The sequence below is a fragment of the Triticum aestivum genome, chromosome 4A (assembly GCF_018294505.1).
Source record: "Triticum aestivum cultivar Chinese Spring chromosome 4A, IWGSC CS RefSeq v2.1, whole genome shotgun sequence".
NCBI classification, from domain to species: Eukaryota; Viridiplantae; Streptophyta; class Magnoliopsida; order Poales; family Poaceae; genus Triticum; species Triticum aestivum.
Window position 1 is genome coordinate 211758689 of NC_057803.1, and position 20653 is coordinate 211779341.

Consider the following 20653-nt stretch of genomic DNA (forward strand, 5'->3'; position numbering starts at 1 on the left):
TTCACAAATACTCAACTAGAATGACTCTAATATCACCATCTTCATATCTCAAAACAATCATCAAGTATCAAACTTCTCATAGTATTCAATGCACTCTATATGAAACTTTTTATTATACCCATCTTGGATGTCTATCATATTAGGACTAATTTCATAACCAAAGAAAATTACCATGTTGTTCTAAAGGACTCTCAAAATAATATAAGTGAAGCATGAGAGATCAATAATTTCCATAAAATAAAACCACCACCGTTCTCTAAAAATATATAAGTGAAGCACTAGAGCAAAATTATCTAGCTCAAAAGATATAAGTGAAGCACATAGAGTATTCTAATAAATTCCGATTCATGTGTGTCTCTCCCAAAAGGTGTGTACAACAAGGACGATTGTGGTAAGCTAAAAAGCAAAGACTCAAATCATACAAGACGCTCCAAGCAAAACACATATGATGTGGTGAATAAAAATATAGCCTTAAGTAAAGTTACCGATAGACGAAGATGAAAGAGGGGATGCCTTCTAGGGCATCCCCAAGCTTAGGCTTTTGGTTGTCCTTGAGTTTTACCTTGGGGTTCCTCTAGCATCCCCAAGCTTAGGCTCTTGCCACTCCTTGTTCCAAAATCCATCAAATCTTTACCCAAAAACTTGAAAACTTCACAACACAAAACTCAACAGAAAATCTTATGAGCTCTGTTAGTATAAGAAAAGAAACCACCACTTTAAGTTACTGTAATGAACTCATTCTTTATGTATATTGGTATTAAACCTACTGTATTCCAACTTCTCTATGGTTCATACCCCCCGGTACTAGCCATAGATTCATCAAAATAAGCAAACAACACACAAAAATCAGAATCTGCCAAAAACAGAACAGTCTGTAGAAATATGGATGTTTCGAATGCTTCTGTAAGTCCAAAAATTCTGAAAAAATAGGAAGACCTAAATAATTGGTATATTGATCTACTGCAGTTGGAATTGTTATTTTATCGATCACTGGTAAAAAACGAAAATTATTCTCGTGAGCGCATACTTTTTGTTTTTTTCAGCAAGATCAAACAACAATCACCCAAGAAGATCCCAAAGGCTTAACTTGGCACGAACACTAATTAAAACATAAAAAACACAATCATAACAGAGGATAGATGATTTATTTATTACTAAACAGGAACAAAAATCAAGGAACAAAAATAAAATTGGGTTGTCTCACAACAAGCGCTATCGTTTAAGACCCCTGGCTAGGCATAAAAGCAATAATAGATCTAGGTATTGCCATCTTTGGTATGAAATCCATAAGTGGCTCTGATAATAGATTCATAAGGTAATTTAATTTTATTTGTAGGAAAGTGTTCCTTGACTTTCCTTAATGGAAATTGTAATCTAATATTTCCTTCTTTCATGTCAATAATTGCACCAATCGTTCTAAGGAAAGGTCTACCAAGAATCATAGGACATGTAGGATTGCAATCTATATCAAGAACAATGAAATCTAGGGGCACATAATTCCTATTTGTAACAATAAGAACATCATTAATCCTTCCCATAGGTTTCTTAATGGTGGAATCCGCAAGGTGCAAATTTAAAGAAAAATCATCAAATTCACGGAAACATAACACATCACACAAAGTTTTTGGAATCTTGGAAACACTAGCACCAAAATCATATAAAGCATATCATTCATGATATTTGATCTTAATTTTAATAGTAGGTTCCCACTCACCATAAAGTTTTCTAGGGATAGAAACTTCTAGTTCAAGCCTTTCGTCATAAGATTGCATGAAAGCATCAACGATATGTTTAGTAAAAGCCTTATTTTGATCATAAGCATGAGGAGAATTTAACATGGATTGCAACAAGGAAATAAAATATATAAAAGAGAAATTATCATAATTAAATTCCTTGAAATTCAAAATAGTGGGTTCATTGCTATGTAAAGTTTTGACCTCTTCAATCCCACTTTTATTAATTTTAGCATCAAGATCTAAAATCTCTGAATCATTGGCACACCTTTTAACTAAAGTTGACTCATCTCCAGTCCCATCTTTATCAAGATTCATATTGGAAAACAAAGATTTAATAGGAGACACATCAATTACTTTTATATCTTCATCATTATTATCATGAAATCTACACGAACACACTTTTACAAAGCAATCTTTTTTAGCACGCATCCTAGCAGTTCTTTGTTTGCATTCATCAATGGAAATTCCCATGGCTTTGAGATACTCACTGATATCATGCTTAGGTGGAATAGATCTAAGTTTCAAAGAATCAACATCAAGAGAAATTCTATCCACGTTCCTAGCCAACTCATCAATCATAAGCATTTTTTCTTCAATCAAAGCATTGAAATTCTTTTGCGAATTCATAAATTCTTTAACACTAGTCTCAAAATTAGAGGGAATATTATTAAAATTTACATAAGAGTTGTTGTAGGAATAATCATAATTATTATAGGAATTACTATGAAACGGTCTAGAATTAAAGTTTCCTCTATAAGCGTTGTTACCAAAATTGTTCCTACCAACAAAATTCACATCCATAGATTCATTATTATTCTCAATAAAAGTGGACAATGCATATCATTAGGATCAGAAGAAACACTCTTACTAGCAAACAATTTCATAAGTTCATCCATCTTTCCACTCAAAACATTAATCTCTTCAATCGCATGAACTTTTTTACTAGTGGATCTTTCGGTGTGCCATTGAGAATAATTAACCATAATATTATCTAGGAGTTTAGTAGCTTCTCCTAAAGTGATTTCCATAAAAGTGCCTCCCGCGGCCGAATCTAAAAGATTTCTAGAAGAAAAATTCAATCCGGCATAAATTTTTTGTATAATCATCCATAAATTCAAACCATGTGCAGGGCAATTACGTATCATTAATTTCATTCTCTCCCAAGCTTGTGCAACATGTTCATGATCAAGTTGCTTAAAATTCATAATATAGTTTCTACGAGAGATGATCTTAGTAGGAGGAAAATACTTAGAGATAAAAGCATCTTTGCACTTATTCCATGAATCAATACTATTTTTAGGCAAAGAAGAGAACCAAGTTTTAGCATGATCTCTAAGAGAAAACGGAAATAGCTTCATTTTAACAATATCATTATCCACATCTTTCTTATTTTGCATATCACACAAATCAACAAAGTTGTTTAGATTGGTAGCGGCATCTTCACTAGGAAGGCCAGAAAATTGATCTTTCATGACAAGATTCAACAAAGCAGCATTAATTTGACAAGATTTGGCATCGGTAATAGGAGCAATCGCAGTGCTAATAAAATCATTGTTGTTGGTATTGGAAAAGCCACATAATTTAGTATTATCTTGAGCCATCATGAAAAATAATCAATCCAACACACAATCACACAAGAAGCGAGCGAAAAATAGGCAAACGGAAAAAAGGGGCGAATAAAACGGCAAAGGTGAAGCGGGGGAGAGGAAAATCAGAGGCAAATGGCAAATAATGTAATGCGAGGGAGAAGAGTTTGTGATGGGTACTTGGTATATCTAGACTTGAGCGTAAATCACCCTGGCAACGATGCCAAATATCCTTCTTGCTACCTCTTGAGCATGCATTGGTTCTCCCTTGAAGAGGAAAGGGTGATGCAACAAAGTAGCGTAAGTATTTCCCTCAGTTTTTGAGAACCAAGGTATCTATCCAATATGAGATTACATGCAAGTCTCCTAGTACCTGCACAAACTATCAAAAACCTTGCAACCAACGCAATAAAGGGGTTGTTAATCCCTTCACGGTCACTTGCAAAAGTGAGATCTGATAGAGATAATAAGATAAATATTTTTGGTATTTTTGTTGTATATATTGAAAAGTAAAGATTGCAAAATAAAATAAATGGTAAACTAGAATTGTAGATCGGAAACTTATATGATATAAAATAGACCCGGGGGCCATAGGTTTCACTAGTGGCTTCTCTCATGATATCATGTATTACAGTGGGTGAACAAATTACTGCCGAGCAATTGATAGAAAAGCGCATAATTATGAGAATATCTAGGCAATGATTATGAACATAGGCATCACGTCCGTGTTAAGTAGACCGAAACAATTCTGGATCTACTACTGTTACTCCACACATCAACCGCTATCTAGCATGCATCTAGAGTATTAAGTTCATAAGAATAGAGTAATGCTTTAGGCAAGATGACATGATGTAGAGGGATAAACTCAAGCAATATGATATAAACCCCATCTTTTATCCTCAATGGCAACAATACAATACGTGCCTTGCTGCCCCTACTGTCACTGGGAAAGGACACTTCAGGATTGAACCCAAAGCTAAGCACTTCTCCCATTGCAAGAAAGATCAATCTAGTAGGCCAAACTAAACCAATAATTCGAAGAGACTTGCAAAGATTATCAAATCATGCATATAAGAATTCAGAGAAGAACTAAATATTGTTCAGAGATAAACTTGATCATAAATCCACAATTCATCGGATCTCGGCAAACACACCGCAAAATAATATTACATAGAATAGATCTCCAAGAACATCAAGGAGAACTTTTTAGTGAGAACAAAAGAGAGATAGAAGATGCCATGTAGCTAATAACTATGGACCCGAAGGTCTCTGGTAAACTACTCACACATCATCGGAGAGGCTATGGTGTTGATGTAGAAGCCCTCCGTGATCGATTCCCCCTCCGGCAGATTGCCGGAAAAGGTCCCCAAATGGGATTTCACGGGTACAGAAGGTTGCGGCGGTGGAAAAGTGGTTTCGTGGCTCTCCTGGATGTTTTTAGGATATAAGAGTATATATATAGGCGAAAGAAGTACGTCAGTGGATCTACGAGGGGCCCACATGGGTGGGGGCGCGCCTACCCCCCTGGGCGCGCTCTCCTACCTCGTGCCCGGCTCGTTGCGTCTCTGACTTCCACTCCAAGTCTCCTGGATGGCGTTTGTTCCAAGAAAGATCCTCGCGAAGGTTTCGTTCTGTTTGGATTCCATTTGATATTACTTTTCTAGGAAACACTGAAATAGGCAAAAAACAGAAACTGGCACTAGGCCTCCGGTTAATAGGTTAGTCCCAAAAATAATATAGAAGTGCATATTAAAGCCCATTAAACATCCAAAACAGCTAATATAAATAGCATGGAACAATCAAAAATTATAGATACATTGGAGACGTATCACTTTGCGACCGAGTCCCGGAAGCTTGCCCGTGACGCCCTCTTCATGGTCTTGAGCAATATCGCCTGCCGTCACCCAGACCTTGACCTTGATAACGGATTCAAGAAGCCGCCTGCGGGTGCCGACATTGCTGCCACCAAGGAGAAATCTGTGCCCCGGGCTGACAGGGTTCTCTGCGTTGCTCTGTAATGAAACATGACATACATTTTGCGTTTAGCCATTCTATCTCTAGTGTTTGCGTGAAACTGATATTCCTAGCTGGATTTTGAATGCGTGTTTAACCCTTTGAGCCTTGTATGTTCAAGTTCGTATGATCAACCCCTATGTATGTTTTGGATGCCTGCCGGTATCATATTGCCACAATTGTCATAAGGGTCCGACCCTTATCAGTTATCTTGGAGTGGATCCGACAAGTTTTTCCCAGGTAGTTCTTGATGCAGCCTCTCGACCTGCGAGCGTAGCTCTGGATGGGATGATGGTGCGATCAAAGAAACTAGCCAAGGTTCCATGGCACGAGGGCTATCTCAATATGAACACTCACTGGAGCTAAGGGATAAACGACTATGTAAATCTCAAATATATCAATCAAGAATAGATAATGCAAACTTAGCTTTCATTTCAAGCTTCCTTCTCCTCTAACAGGCTGTGCACTTCTGACGCGCCCGCGGCGCCCGGAGGAGCAGAAGACAATCAGGTGGCTTCTTCATTCCCGGCAGGGACCGATATGTATTTCTTAAGGCTGGCGGGCATCGGAGCATAGTGTCGGGCTCCTCTAGTCCCTCTCCCTTTTGCTCCCTTAGAAGTATTCCAAATAGTCAGATTGCCACAGACTATTCTGTTTTGACAGATTCTATTTTCTTTGCGTTGCGTGCTTATTTTGATGGCTCTATGCTTTTCTTTGATGAGTTTTTGCCATAGAAAAGTTGGAATACAGTAGATATAATGCAAGAAAAAAAATATGAATTGGTTTGATACATCACTTATAGTAGTGATTTGTTTTTCCTTATACTAATGGATCTCACAAAGGTTTTATTAAGTTTTGTGTGATTGAAGTTTTCATGTTTTGGGTTATCTTACGATGGATGAAGGAATAAGGAGTAGAAGATCCTCCAAGCTACTATCCAAAAATGAGCAACCAACTAAGCTTGGGGATGCCCCCGATTGGCATCCCCTCTTTCTTCTAACAACCATCGGTATTTTACTCGAAGCTATATTTTTATTTGTCACATACTATGTGTTTTGCTTGGAGCATCTTATATTTTATGGGTCTTTGCTTGTTTTATTTTGTGTTTTAAGTCTTGATCCCTTGCTGGACACACCTATTTGAGAGAGCCAAAATTATGTCATGACTTGTTAGAATTCCTCTCTATGCTTCACTTAAATTTCTATGAGCTATGGACTTGCTCTAGTGCTTCACTTATATCTTTTTGAGAACGGTGTGCTTAGTATTTTTGAAGAAATGCTCTCTTGCTTCACTTAGATTTATTTGAGAGTTAGTAAAATTTTCAAGAAATTCTCTCTTGCTTCGCTTAAATTAATTTGAGAGAAAGAAATATTATGCTCATGATCTTCACTGATATTTGTTTGAGCTTATGAAAAGCAACACATGAAAATTAGTCCCAAAGTGATAGATATCCAACAAGGATATAATAAAAACTTTCATGAAGATCATTGGACAAAATAAACTTGATTCTTAGTAATAGTTTTGAGATATGATGATGTGATATGTGAGTCATCTTGATGAGTAATTATGCTTTAGTAAGAATATTGGTGTTAAGGTTTGTGATTCCCTATGCAAGCACGAAGGTTAATAGTCATGCAATGAAATTATATCCTACTTGTGGTGCATTATTCAGTGTTAATTATGCTTAATTCTTGCTTATGAGATTATTTGTTTCTTGATTGGTCACTTCTCAATCTTTTGCAAGCCTTCACTTTGCACTAAGTATGATATCAACTTGTGCATCCAAAATCCTTAAAACCAGTTTTACCACATGAGCCCACTATATCTACCTATATGCGGTATTATTTTGCCGTTCTAAGCAAATTTGCATGTGCCATCTCTAATTTTCAAAATAAACTTCTTTTTTGTTTGTTCGTTTCGCTCGCGGAGCTGTGAGGGGTGGCTAATATTTTCCATGCTAGATGTGTTATTCTCAAGATGAGTGTTTATTCACTTATTATTGCATCAGAATAAGGCAAAGGTATTAGGGATGCCCAGTCCGGAAATGAAAAATGAATTTACTTTATGTTGTGTAATAATAAATTCCTTGGAAAGTGTTTGTATGGAGGCCAACAGTGGATACGGCTAGCAATGGAAAGTGAAAGTATGGTTGAAAAGGAATAAACTTTATTTTCTGTTTCGGAACCGCCTATGATATATCTAAGCATGGAAAGTGTTGGGAACTCTAAGTAATTTTGATTGGTGGGATGGATACACCTCCCAAAATGCTTTTATCCATAAGTTTTTTGCTTTGAGCTCTAGCACCTCTACAAATTCCTACTTCCCTCTGCGAAGGGACTTTCTTTTACTTTATGCAATTTTTATTTTTGAATTTGAGTCTCCATCTTCTGTTATGAAAGCACCAACTAGGAGGCAATATGATCGTACTTGAGTATTGGGTGTAGCTAATATGCGAATGGGTTTCAAGAATGGATCAATGGTTGAGCATGATGGGCTAGGGATAACTTATTTTAGCATTGATATTTTGAAATACATAGTTGCTTGTTGATATGCTCGAGTATTTAAATTATCATGTCAAAACTAGACTATTGCTTTGAATGACATAAAAGTCCAAATGTCCATGCTATAAAGAAAAGATTATGATATGACATGTTAGGCAACATTCCACATCAAAAATTCTGTTTTTATCAATTACCTACTCGAGGACGAGTAGGAGTTAAGCTTGGGGATGCTGATACGTCTCCAATGTACCTATAATTTTTTATTGTTCCATGCTGTTATATTATCAATCTAGGATGTTTTATAATCATTTTATATCATTTTTTGTTACTAACCTATTGATATAGTGCCAAGTGCCAGTTGCTGTTTTTTCCATGTTTTTACATCACAGAAAATCAATACCAAACGGAGTCCAAATGCCACGAAACTTTATGGAGATTTTTTATGGACCAGAAGGAACATAATGGTCCCTGGTTGCACCTGGGGGTGCTCCAAGGAGAGCACAACCCACCAGGGTGCGCCAGGAGGCCCAAGCGCGCCCTGGTGGGTCGTGCTCACCTCGGGTGCCCCCAGACCGCCTCTTTGCTCTATAAATACCCCAATATTCCAGAAACCCTAGGGGAGTCGACGAAATATTGATCCAGCTGCCGCGGAGTCCAGAACCACCAGATCCAATCTAGACACCATCTCGGATGGGGTTCACCACCTCCATTGGTGCCTCTCCGATGATGCGTGAGTAGTTCTTTGTAGACCTTCGGGTCCGTAGTTAGTAGCTATATGGCTTCCTCTCTCTCTCTCTCTCTTGATTCTCAATACAATGGTCTCTTGGAGATCCATATGATGTAACTCTTTTTGCGGTGTGTTCGTTGGGATTGATGAACTTTGAGTTTATGATTAGATCTATCTTTTTATATCCATGAAAGTATTTGAGTTTCTTTGATCTCTTTTATGCATGATTGCTTATAGCCTCGTATTTCTTCTCTGATATTTGGGTTTTGTTTGGCCAACTTGATCTATTTATCTTGCAATGGGAAGAGGTGCTTTGTAGTGGGTTTGATCTTATGGTGCTTGATCCCAGTGATAGAAGGGGAACCGACACATACGTATCATTGCTACTAAGGATAAAACAATGGGGTCTATCTCTACATTGATAGATCTTGTCTACATCATGTCATCGGTCTTATTGCATTACTCCGTTTCTCCATGAAATTAATACACTAGATGCATGCTGGATAGCGGTCGATGTGTGGAGTAGTAGTAGTAGATGCAGGCAGGAGTGGGTCTACTAATCTTGGACGTGATGCCTATGTAATGATCATTGCCTGGATATCATCATGAGTATTTGAAGTTTTGTCAATTTCCCAACAGTAATTAGTTCACCCACTGTTTGCTATTTTTCGAGAGAGAAGCCACTAGTGAAACCTACGACCCCCGTGTCTCTTTCTCCTATTATTTGCCTTTGCAATCTACTTTTCCTTTGCTTTTACTTTCAGATCTATTAAAGCAAAAATACAAAAATACCTTGCTGCAATTTATTCTTATTTATTTTATTTGGCGTTCGATCGATCAATATACTACAAATTTACCTCACGTCTGTTTGCCTATCTTGAGGCGCCGTACCCCGGAAGGGATTGAGAACCCCTTTAACACGTCGGGTTGCGAGAAGCTTTTATTTGTGTGCATGTGTTGTTTACGTTGTGTTACTTGGTTCTCCTACTGGTTCGATAACCTTGGTTTCACATCTGAGGGAAATACCTACTGCCGCTGTGCTGCATCATCCCTTCCTCTTTGGGGAAATACCAACGTAGCTTCAAGCGACATCAAGACTTCAACCTACAAAGGGTAATGGTTGTGTGAGTCCATCGAGGGCTCCACCCACGAAGGGTCCACGAAGAAGCAACCTTGTATGTCCCAACATGGCCATCGCCCATGAAGGACTTGCCTCACTCGGGTAGATCTTCATGAAGTAGGAGATCTCCTTGCCCTTACAAACCTTTTGGTTCAACTCCACAATCTTTACGGAGGCTCCCAAGCAACACCTAACCAATCTAGGAGACACCACTCTCCAAAAGGTAACAGATGTTGTGTTGATGATGAACTCCTTGCTCTTGTGCTTCGAATGATAGTCTCCCCAACACTCAACTCTCTATCACATATTTGGATATGGTGGAAAGATGATTTAAGTGGAAAGAAAATTGGGGGAGGCTAGAAATCAAGATTCTTGTGGTTGGATTGGAATTTCTTGATCTCAACACATGAGTAGGTGGTTCTCTCTTAGAAAATGTAGGCTGGTAGTGTAGGCACGTTCTGATGGCTCTCTCACATATGGATAAGGGGTGGAGGGGTATATATAGCCTCCACACGAAATCCAACCATTACACACATTTGACCGAACACGGTCAGACCGAATAGAAGAACTCGGTGAGACTGATTTAGTTCAGAATGTGAATGTTAGGAATCTCAGTGGGACTGACTGGAACAACTTGGTGGGACCGATGTGCTAGGGCTAGGGAAAAAGCTCATCTCGGTGAAGCCGATTGCTTGAGCAAAGAGCAAACTGAGTGTTTTTCAAGCAAACTCGGTGGGACAGATTGCACATTTCGATGAGACCGAAATAATTACAACAGGCAATAGATAGTTTGCAAGGCCATCTTTGTGAGACCGAGATCCCTATTGGTTGACCGAGGTTTTAGAGCTTCTGTAAGTGGATAGGTCAACTGAACTCGGTGGCGCCGGATAAAATGTTTCAGTGGGGCCGAGTTTGACTTTGTGTTTTGGACATATTTGGAAATGAGAAAGTGGTTGAGGGTTTTGGAGCAATATCACTAAGCACTTTGGGCAAGTAGACCATTAAGAAACACCTCATCCCCTTTTAATAGTATTGGCTTTCCTATGGACTCAATGCGATCTTGGATCACGAAAATAGAAATGAAGAGTCTTGAGCTTTCGCCAATGTGTCCTTAGCATTTCGAGGGGTCCACATCTCTAGTCCATTCCATGTCAATCATTGAACTTCCTTAAATATTTAACTTGAAAGGATATTAGTTCAATGAGCTATATGTTGTTATGAATTACCAAAACCACCCGGGGATTAGTTGCGCCTTCAGTATCCCCCTTTTTGGTAATTGATGACAACATATAGATCAAAGCTTCGACAAATGATAATTTGAATGAAATACATCATAGCTTTGAGAAGTATGTGATAAGTAAGAGCTCCCCCTAAATTTATGTATTATTTAAAATTTGCTTTTGAATGCAAATGCACAATCAATTCAGATCATGGGTAACTCTTCCATGTCACATACATCTTGGTGGAGCGATAAAAATGATAAGAGTTAAATAACATGCACTCATCACCAAGGATACAAGTGATTGATCATACACAAACATTCATGGATATAATCATGCAAGCACACATTAAGCATAGTATGATCAAACACATGATCACATAAGTATCTCACGAGCATAACAAAAATTGTAGCATATGAATCAAACAACTAACGACCAAAGTAGCAAGAGTAGCAAATCAAACCTACAAAAGAAAGAAGCACTCTCTTTCTCTCTCTCTCAGCTTATGATCTATACACTTTCTCCCCCTTCCGCAACAAGTTACCAAAAAGTTTGAAAACGTATAGTCCTATACGACACTCTAGGCGCGATCTCTGGGAGCTCCTGAAGGGAACTTCTGGCTTGTTGCTCCGGTGTGTGTAGACGGCATGGAGCAGAGGGCATCTGCAAATGCCTCTGAAGAAGTCTGTGGAGTTGGAGGAGTTGACACTGGAGGAATAACTGTGCTAGTAGCTGCGGGTGCTGAAGTGGCAGTCCTAGAGTCTCTGGCGACTAGCATAGCTGATGATCTTTGTGCCCTTGGCACTCTCCTGAATGTGTCTGTAGTGCGTCTATCATCCTTGTCCTCGGCATCCTCTTGAAGCTTCTCCACAACAGTCTGAATCTTAGTGACCTTCACATCTAGGTTCATGTATCTTAGTCTCAGTGAACATCTCAAGAATTTCCTGATTTTGAGACAAGGTGGCCAAGCTTTGATCAATTCTCATGGTGGCCTCAAGAAGATAATTGAGTTGGTCTTGCTTGGTCTTGAGATTCACAATTGAAGCATCTCGGGCACTTGTTGCCTTTGCTGCTTTTGCAGCCTTTGCTTTCTCTATCTTCTCCTGGTCTTCTGCACAAGTAGGATGTGAAGCATCCATGACAACCTCGTTGTTCTCAAAGTTTGGCCTCAGGGGAAGGTGCTCTCTGTCTAGTAGATATGTCCCAGTTCCCATCTTGGAATGATCAAGGTATGAATGTGAGGGGCATATCCATAATATCTCTTCTAGTCTGCAGTTGTTCTCTTCACAGTTTCTACTATCAAGCTCATCACTTTGAATTTTTGTGGAACAGCAAACAACTGAAGTAAGTTGATGGAGTGACCATGAATCATCCTATGATCTCCTGACTTGGGAAAAAGAGTGTGCCTCAAGATGGTGTTCATGGTGGTCAAACCAGCAAGCAGGTAATATATGGAGCCAAACTTGTGTGTGTCCAATGTTGCATCTGGGATTGGCTTGTTCATGTTAGCCATGGAGTTGTGATCCTTCCTAGGCTTACTGTACACATCAAGATCATCTTCAGCTTCCTCTACGGCATTAATCAACTTGGCCCATTCTGAGATTGTAGACTGATATCTGGTTCCTTCTGTCATCCATACTATCTTTCCATCAGGGTAAAAGTGAGCTGTGGAGTAGAACTGCATTATCATCTCATCATTCCACTTTGTCAACTTCTGTCCCACAAACTTGTCCACTCCATTCATCCTGAAGCTCTCATGCACATGAGGAAAGTAGTCTTCATTGGAGTCAATGTACTTCTAGTCCATCCATTTCATGCCACACACAATGGGTTTCTTATCCAATAGGATAGTCTCATAGAAGTCCTGTTGTTCCTTAGTGTGAAAGCGTTAGTCCACAATAGTCCTTCTCCTGGTGGCATAAGGATCAGTCTTCCTCCATAGTCTCAGACATGCATCCTTCCTCAACCTCATGTTATTTGCCACAAGATGGTCATCATTCTGGTCTAGAATCTTGGGCTTGAGTTTCCTGAGCACTAGTGGCTCTTCTTCTTCTTGAACTTCAAGCACTGGGCCTTGTTATTTTCAGCACCTGAGATGTTCCTGGTTGATCTCTTTGGTGCAGATGGCTTGGGGGCTTGAGCTTGAGCTGAAGACTTGGGGGCAGACTTGGGCTTAGAAGGAGCAGCCCAGTCATGATGGCATCCCCCGTCAGTTTTTGTGTCTTGGCAGGAGGTGTAGCAGGCTCTTCCTCCTCCTCTTCTTCTTCCTCATCCATCATCATGGATGGTTTGCCAATCACTCTAGCAATGGTCTTCCCGACCCTTTCTTCCCTCTTCTTTCCACCAGTAGCCTCTTCCTCTCTTGGTTCAAGTGTAAACAGCATGGTTTCTTGAGTTGAGGCTCTGGCCTTGGACATTGGAGTCCTCTTAGCAGGAGCCTTCATGGACATGCCTGGCTTTGTGGTAGCAGCATACTTCTTCTTGAGTACCTTGTTCTTGGAGGTCACTTCCTCCTCAAGCACAAAATCTTCATCCTCAAATTCAAATGTCTTTTTATTCCTATGCCTAGTATTTGCCTTAGGAAAATTGCTGGGAGTGCTCCTACTGCCATCATCATAGCTACTAGAGGGACTAGTGCCCCCACTGAGGTTGAGCTGCTCTTCAGACCTATTCTGACTGTCACTACCCTCTGACATAGCTGCAACTGACCCTATGAATAGTTGGGTGTAGATAGAGTAGATGAGCATCACAAAGTACAACTTATTTTGTGAAATATTGAGACAAAAACTTAAGTTTAGTTTTCTACATAAAGCATTTCAGAGCTACCGATTTGACAAACTCGGTGACACCGAAGCACTAACAGAGTCTAAACATGCAGTTTTGGTCAGACCAAAATGCAGTTTGGTGACTCCGATATAATAGGGTTTCATAGATAAAGTGATTTCAGTGTCACCGTCAGTACACTTCGGTCAGACTGAGTTGTACTTGTGCAATGGCCAGGGCCAATCGGTGTGACCAAAACCCTCGTATCGGTCGTTCCAAGATGGGTACGGTGGAAACCTAACCCTAAGTTTTTGCATCAAATATATTCTGTGGAATCTGTATGGTGGATAGATTGATCTCATACATGGGAAGAACAGAGGCATTATACTTTGTGCAAGAATCGGAGCAATGGAAAACCCAAAGGGGCAAATCTATACCCTAACTTGGTAGCAGATTGCTACGGCGGCAATGGCGGTGAGGATTCTATTGATGGCAATGGAAACTAGCGACGGAGGGTCACTAGCGACGATGGTGACGATCCGGATACCAAGGGGGCAGCAGTGCTGGGGTGTGAGCTCATGTGGTTTGAAGTAATTTTCAACCATACGGGTACGCGAAGTATATATACATAGGCTCTATCGGTGGCGCTGAGTGGAATGTCTCGGTGGCACCGAGATGCAAAACTGCTAGCAGTTGCTACAACTCGGTGTGACTGAATCGTTCTAATCGATGGCACCGACATGAAAACCTAGATCAACTTACTGATCTTGGTGAGACTGAACTGGATGAGTCGGTCTGACCGAAGATCATTAAGAGGTTTTGGAAGTTAAGCCCTTGACGGATTGGTGGCTCTGAGTGCTCCTCACCTGGAGGGTCCAAAAGTGACTTATTCAAACTTTGTGTTGTAGCATGAATAGAGTTTGAGAAGAGAAACATCATAGATGGCTAGAGGGGGTACTTAGGCATTCTTGCCCATCCATTTGGCAGAAGAAAAAGACCAACCAATCAAAACAACAAATGGATGTCCTTGAATGAAGAAAAATATGCAACCAACATGCTCACACAATAAGATAGCAAATAAAACATGTGGCAAAGCATGCACATACGCTCTAGCATCTATCAAGCAATTGGCGATGACTAGGTCATCTGTATATGAGTATATTGACTGAGGAGTCAAATGAGAACATTTGATCGTAGGTCATACTCATAGTTTAAGCACAAGTGGGGTTACCACTTTTACATAAAGCATTGTTGTGTTCACATCATTTGAGTTGCTTTTGCTCAATTTTTAGAGCAAAGCTCCCCCTAGATGGGATATCCCCCCTTAGAGGGATGAACTAACCTTGGGTTTTTTCGATGATGACTTCATGTAGATGTTGAAGATGTGGATGCTCAATGTTGATGTAGATCATTCGGAGCAATCCATTTGAGTGTTGCACTTTCAATACCTACACGGGTTAGTCCCACAAGGAAGATACAAGGATATCCATAGACATAGAGTGAAACACACATATGATGATGTCCATGAAGGCATTAGGTTACCTTGTCCCTTGTCTTACCAACAAGAGGGTTTGTGACTCCATGAACTAGTGTAAGATGTGAAAGTTGTTTGCACTTGTCCTTGCCAAAATGAATATGAGTGAAGTATGTTGGCAGAGTCACCCTCAAGAACTCTCTAGTTCTTCTTCTTTGGGATCCACATCAACTTGATGGAATCCTTGGAGTTTTTTAGGAGAAGGACAGTAGGAGAGGCTCCTACTGTGTTTTCATATATAATGTAGGTGTTTATACAATTACATCATATGTAAAACCATGCCAACAACCACAGAGGGAGCAGTGATTGGCCAGAAGCAGGACAGGAAGGGGACGTGCTATATAGTCAACTTATTCAAAGATCGGCTACGAAAGAGGACATGAGGGCAGAATGTGCCCTCTTGGTTTTGTGTTGCAGTAGGCCAAAGTCTTTATTGAACCTTCGAAGCTAGGCGTCGATGGTAGGGTCCACCCTTCTAAAATGCTTGCTGTTCCTTTCCTTCCACAAGCTCAAAGCTACCACGAGGAATGTGTCGAAGAAAAGGAGGTCGTCCCATGTGTCTTGGGTGGTTTGCAACAGGTGCAGTCGACAGTCGAACCCCGGCCAGGTGATACCAAGTTTTTTCCAGCAACTTTGATTAAAAGGGCAAGTAAAGATCATATGATCCACCGTTTCTACCACTAGCCCCTCACACAGGAGACAACTATGGTCGTTACTGATGTCATAATGTCGGCATTTTAGCATGTTGCATGTGTTGAGCCTGTCATGGAGTAAGAGCCACCCGAAGACTTTAATCCTCATGATGCAGTGAGGGCGCCATAAGCATTTGAAGATAGGATGAATGGTTGCGTCTCTGAACAAGTATTGATAGTATTCGGCTGGTTTGTAATCCGTCTTTACCTAAACATAGTACCAGACATCATTAATGGTGGAGGTTGGGCTCATGTGGGATGAAACCATTTGGATGTCCCGCACCTCATTCAAAGCCTGGGGGGATAGTGGAAGGTGGAAGGCCTCAGCGAGTGCCGTGCTCTCCAAGAAACCCTTCACGGACATGTCCTCATGCATGGCAAAGGAGAAAGCATGGGGGTGTGAGGGTTGTAATACATCATTGCCTAGAGATCCTTCCAAAACAGCGCTGTCATCCCCGACACCACCTGCACCTGTGATATACCACGGAAGATGGGGTGAGCATGAGGATGTCGCTCCACCAAAATGAGCCGATCGGTGCCATTGCATGCGGTATCTTGTCCGTGTAGTACGTGTTCCATAAAAGTTGCACCCAAGGTATATCCATCTTGTTATAAAACTTGTGGAGAAATTTCAGGAGCAATGCGTCGTTTTGCAACTTAATGTTGATGACCCTGAGGCCTCCATGTTTTTTGGGTTTGCAGACCAATTCCCAAGTAGCTAAGGAGTTGCACTTGTCTCCTTGTTTAGTTTTCTTGGTCCAAAGACATCTCCTCCTGATCTTTTCAAGCATCTCGATCAGTTTAGGGGGGAACTTGAGCGTGCACATGGCATATATGAGGAGAGAAGTAATTGTTGCATTAATCCAGGACAATTTGCCTCCATAAGACACCATTGCGATAGTAGAGATGAGGCAGTGTTCAGCACTGCAAACAAGCGGCATGAGATCCAGGACAGTGGGTTTGGACATACCGAGAGGCAAGCCGAGATATGTGAATGGCATTGATCCAACCGAGCAATCGAACAAATTTGTGAAGATAGCAGCTGCATCCGTAGAGAGGTTGATTGGGATGAGCATGGATTTATGGAAATTAATCTGCAAGCCAATGGATGATGCATAATCGGTCAGGATCCCTTTGATGGTGGTTGCTTGTTGTGTGCATGCCGGCATTACCAAAATCATATCGCCAGCGTATTGGACCACCGGATATTCTGTTTGCCCGGCACATGGGAAAGGCAGCTGGATTCGGCCTTGTTGGAAAGCAGCATTGATGGCGGCTTGGAGGAGGTCAGCGGCTGACACAAAAATAAGGGGAGAAAGTGGATCCCCTTGGCGCACCCCGCTGCGACAATCGAAATGACGACCGGGAACCCCATTAAGCAGTACAGAAGATCGACCAGTGGAGAAGATGCTATCAATCCAGGAGAGCCACTTGTCAGTACAACCCATGTGCTTCAGGATGTTAAGCATGGGGGTGTGCTCAATTGTATTGAAGGCTTAGGCTAAATCTAGTTTCAGGAGGATAATTTCACGCTTCGAAACTTGACATTGGTGAATATACTAAAAGGCCCATGCAAGACAGTCTTGGATCGTACGCCCCTTTATGAAGCCATATTGGTTCGTGTGGACAATTTGCAGGATGACGCTTTGCAACCGATTGGCAAGGAGCTTGGTGATCAGCTTTAGGCAACAGTTTAGCAACGTGATCGACCTATAATCATTCATAGTCTTAGGGGAGTTGGTTTTTGGGATTAGAGTAATGAGCCCGTCGTATATACTTGTGAGGTCTAGGCTACCTTCGTGGAATTGTTCACACAAAGAGTAGAAATCATGTTTGATGAGGGGCCAACACGCTTTGAGGAAGGCTCCGCTGAATCCATCGGGGCCGGGTGCACGATCAGCTGGCATTTCCTTAATCACCTCGTCAATTTCAGCATGTGTAAATGGATTAGTAAGGTGGTCTAGGTTTGTGTGGCGCTGGATGATGTCTGGGAGGTTAAATTTCATTTCAGTCGGGTGAGAGGTGCCCAAGCGTTCAGTATAAGTTTGGAAGAGCAGAGCTTCTTTCCCAGCATGATCATCCATAGTTTCTCCCTCGTCATTTCTGAAGCTCGCAATATTGTTACATCTGAACCATTCAGTGGCAATAGCTTGGAAGAACTTTGTGTTTTCGTCTCCGAATTTGATCCAACGAATGGTACAACATTTCTTCCAGTATTGGTTTTGATAGTTGAGAAGGCGCAGCAGATGTTTCTTGAGGATGGTGCAAAAAAATCGTCTAAGGTATTGACAAGGGTCTATTGTTTTCAAGCTCATAAATTTGAGCCAAGATCTCATTACAGTTTGCGATGGCCACTGATAGGCGAGAGAGATTTTTACTCCAGAGTTTCAGATCATGCCGGAGTGCTTTGAATTTGCGGAAGAGAACTGTCGCAGTATTAAGGGATCTGACTGGTCTGTTCCAAATCTCTTGAACTAGATCTGTGAAGCCAGGGTGCATAATCCAGTAGGTTTCGAACCTAAAGATTTTGCTGTGGGGTATAGAAGTTTGGATGGAAACCAAACAAGGGACATGGTCAGAGACAGGCTTACCGAGAGGTTTAACCATGGTGTTGGGGTAAGCATTAGTTCAGTGGAGCGAGGTAAAGAACCAATCTAATTGTTCAAGTAGGGGGTCTTGTTACACGTTACTCCACATGTAGGATCGGCCTTTTATGGGTAGTTCAATTAGTCTTTGCTTGCGGATAATATCACTAAACGTACACATGTCATGAGGACAGCCCCCAGGCTTGTTACGCTTATCAGGTGCTCGAATATAATTGAAATCACCGAGAAGGAGCCAGTCTTGCGTGGATGGAATGTCAATATCATAATGCCATTTTGTAAAGGCCACACATGCGTCACCAGAGCAAGGCCCATAGACATTGGATAGAGACCACGATTGAGCAGATAAGGTACTCGTATAATTAATAACCAGGGCAAACTCAGATGAATATATGACATTGCGAGAGAAAGCAGAGCTTTTCCAAATAGTAACTAAACCCCTCGAGGACCCTTGATAGGGGACAAAAGCAAATTTATCAAATTGCCGAGGACAACAAGTCTTAATAAACGATAAATCAAAAGATGTCTTTTTAGTCTCTTGCAGGCAAATCACTAGACAACCACTAGAGCAAACCGCATTATTCAGGGCAAGTTGTTTGTCATCAGAATTCAAACCATGGATGTTCCAGCAGAGCACATTCCATCTAGCAAGGGTGGCATGCAAAAGGAGGGCTTTAGGCCTTGTGGTCAGCAGACTCGCCCTCTGGATCATGTGGAGAGGAGGTTGCTGTTGCAGCAGTTGTCGAAGGTGCAGCAATGAGAATTTCTTCAGACAGTTCAGCAGGAGGGACCGCGCACCTGTTGATGCCAATCTCTTGCAGGACTTGGACTGGCGTGGGAGGTATAATCTCATCCTCGGAAGTCTGAGCGGAAGAGGAAGATCCAATAGAAGGCACCAGCCGAGGTTTAACCCGGGAGATAACAGGGCGGGTGTTAGTTACCTGCTGTGTTCTGAAGCCATTATATTTGTTGGAGCGGTTGCTGTGGCGCACCTCGGTGGTGGAGATGGGGGCCGAAGGACGGGTACGGCGCCCACGGGTGATCACAGGGCCAGATGGCATGGTGATAGCATTGACAGCAGCGAGCCCAAGCGGGTCAGACGCCATTCTCACATGGTGATCTTCAGGCGAGCTAGTAGTTGTCCCAGTGATTGCAAGTGGCAGATCATTGTTCAGAGGATTTAGCAGCACGTTCTGCAGAGGAATCCTTGGAGTTGTAGTCGTACTTGATGAAGTAGAACTTGATGTAGTCTTGGAACCCACTTGACCATGGCCTTAGGCGCTTCTTTAAATGAGTCATTCTCAGCTTGTCCTTGCCTTTTAGATTGTGGTCTTGTGGTGGAAGATCATCTTCAGCTCGTGTTCCCTTGAAAGAAGTGGGGTCATACTTCTCTTGTTGAGGAACAAACTTCGCCTTGGGATATTGATCTTCTTCCCACTCAACTCCGTTGGCATTAAAGTTTTGTTCAAAACCAACACCTTGATTCTTCCAGTGCCTTCCTTGCTTGCATACAATTTCCTCAAATTGCTTACTTCCGGCAGGGCTCTTGTAAACACCTTTCTCTATAATTCCCTTCAATAAGCTATTTTCTTGCTCAAGTGTAACTTGGCTAAGAGAATCACTAGTGGAATCACGAGAACTACTAGAAGCATCAATATTGGATTTAACATGGTTACTATTACTACTAGAGGAATAATCTTTCTTGTTCTTATTGCTAGATTTTACTCGTGGCATATAAGTACACAACAGGAGACGTTTGGTAAGATAAGAAGAACTCTTCTTTCGAAGATCATCATTGATAGCTTTTAGGAACTCATGCTCTTACTCTAAATTTAGCTGCTCGAAGCGTAGCTTCTCATGAGTCCTTTTGAGCTCTCTATGATCCTCTAGAGTTGTTTCATGAGCTAACTTAAGAGTGCTTAGTTCTTTAGTTAGACGCTCAATCTCCTTCTTATCATTGCCATTCGTTTCATCTTGATTAGCATGAATACTAGCAATTTCATCATAGTTTTCATCACTAGTGTTACCAACAAGTAAATCATCATCACCTACCAAGTCATCTTCATCACTATTGAAATCAACATACTCGGGGTGTGATATCTTGGAGCCTTTAGCCATGAAGCATCTTCCAATTCATTCATTTGGTGAGTCAAATATG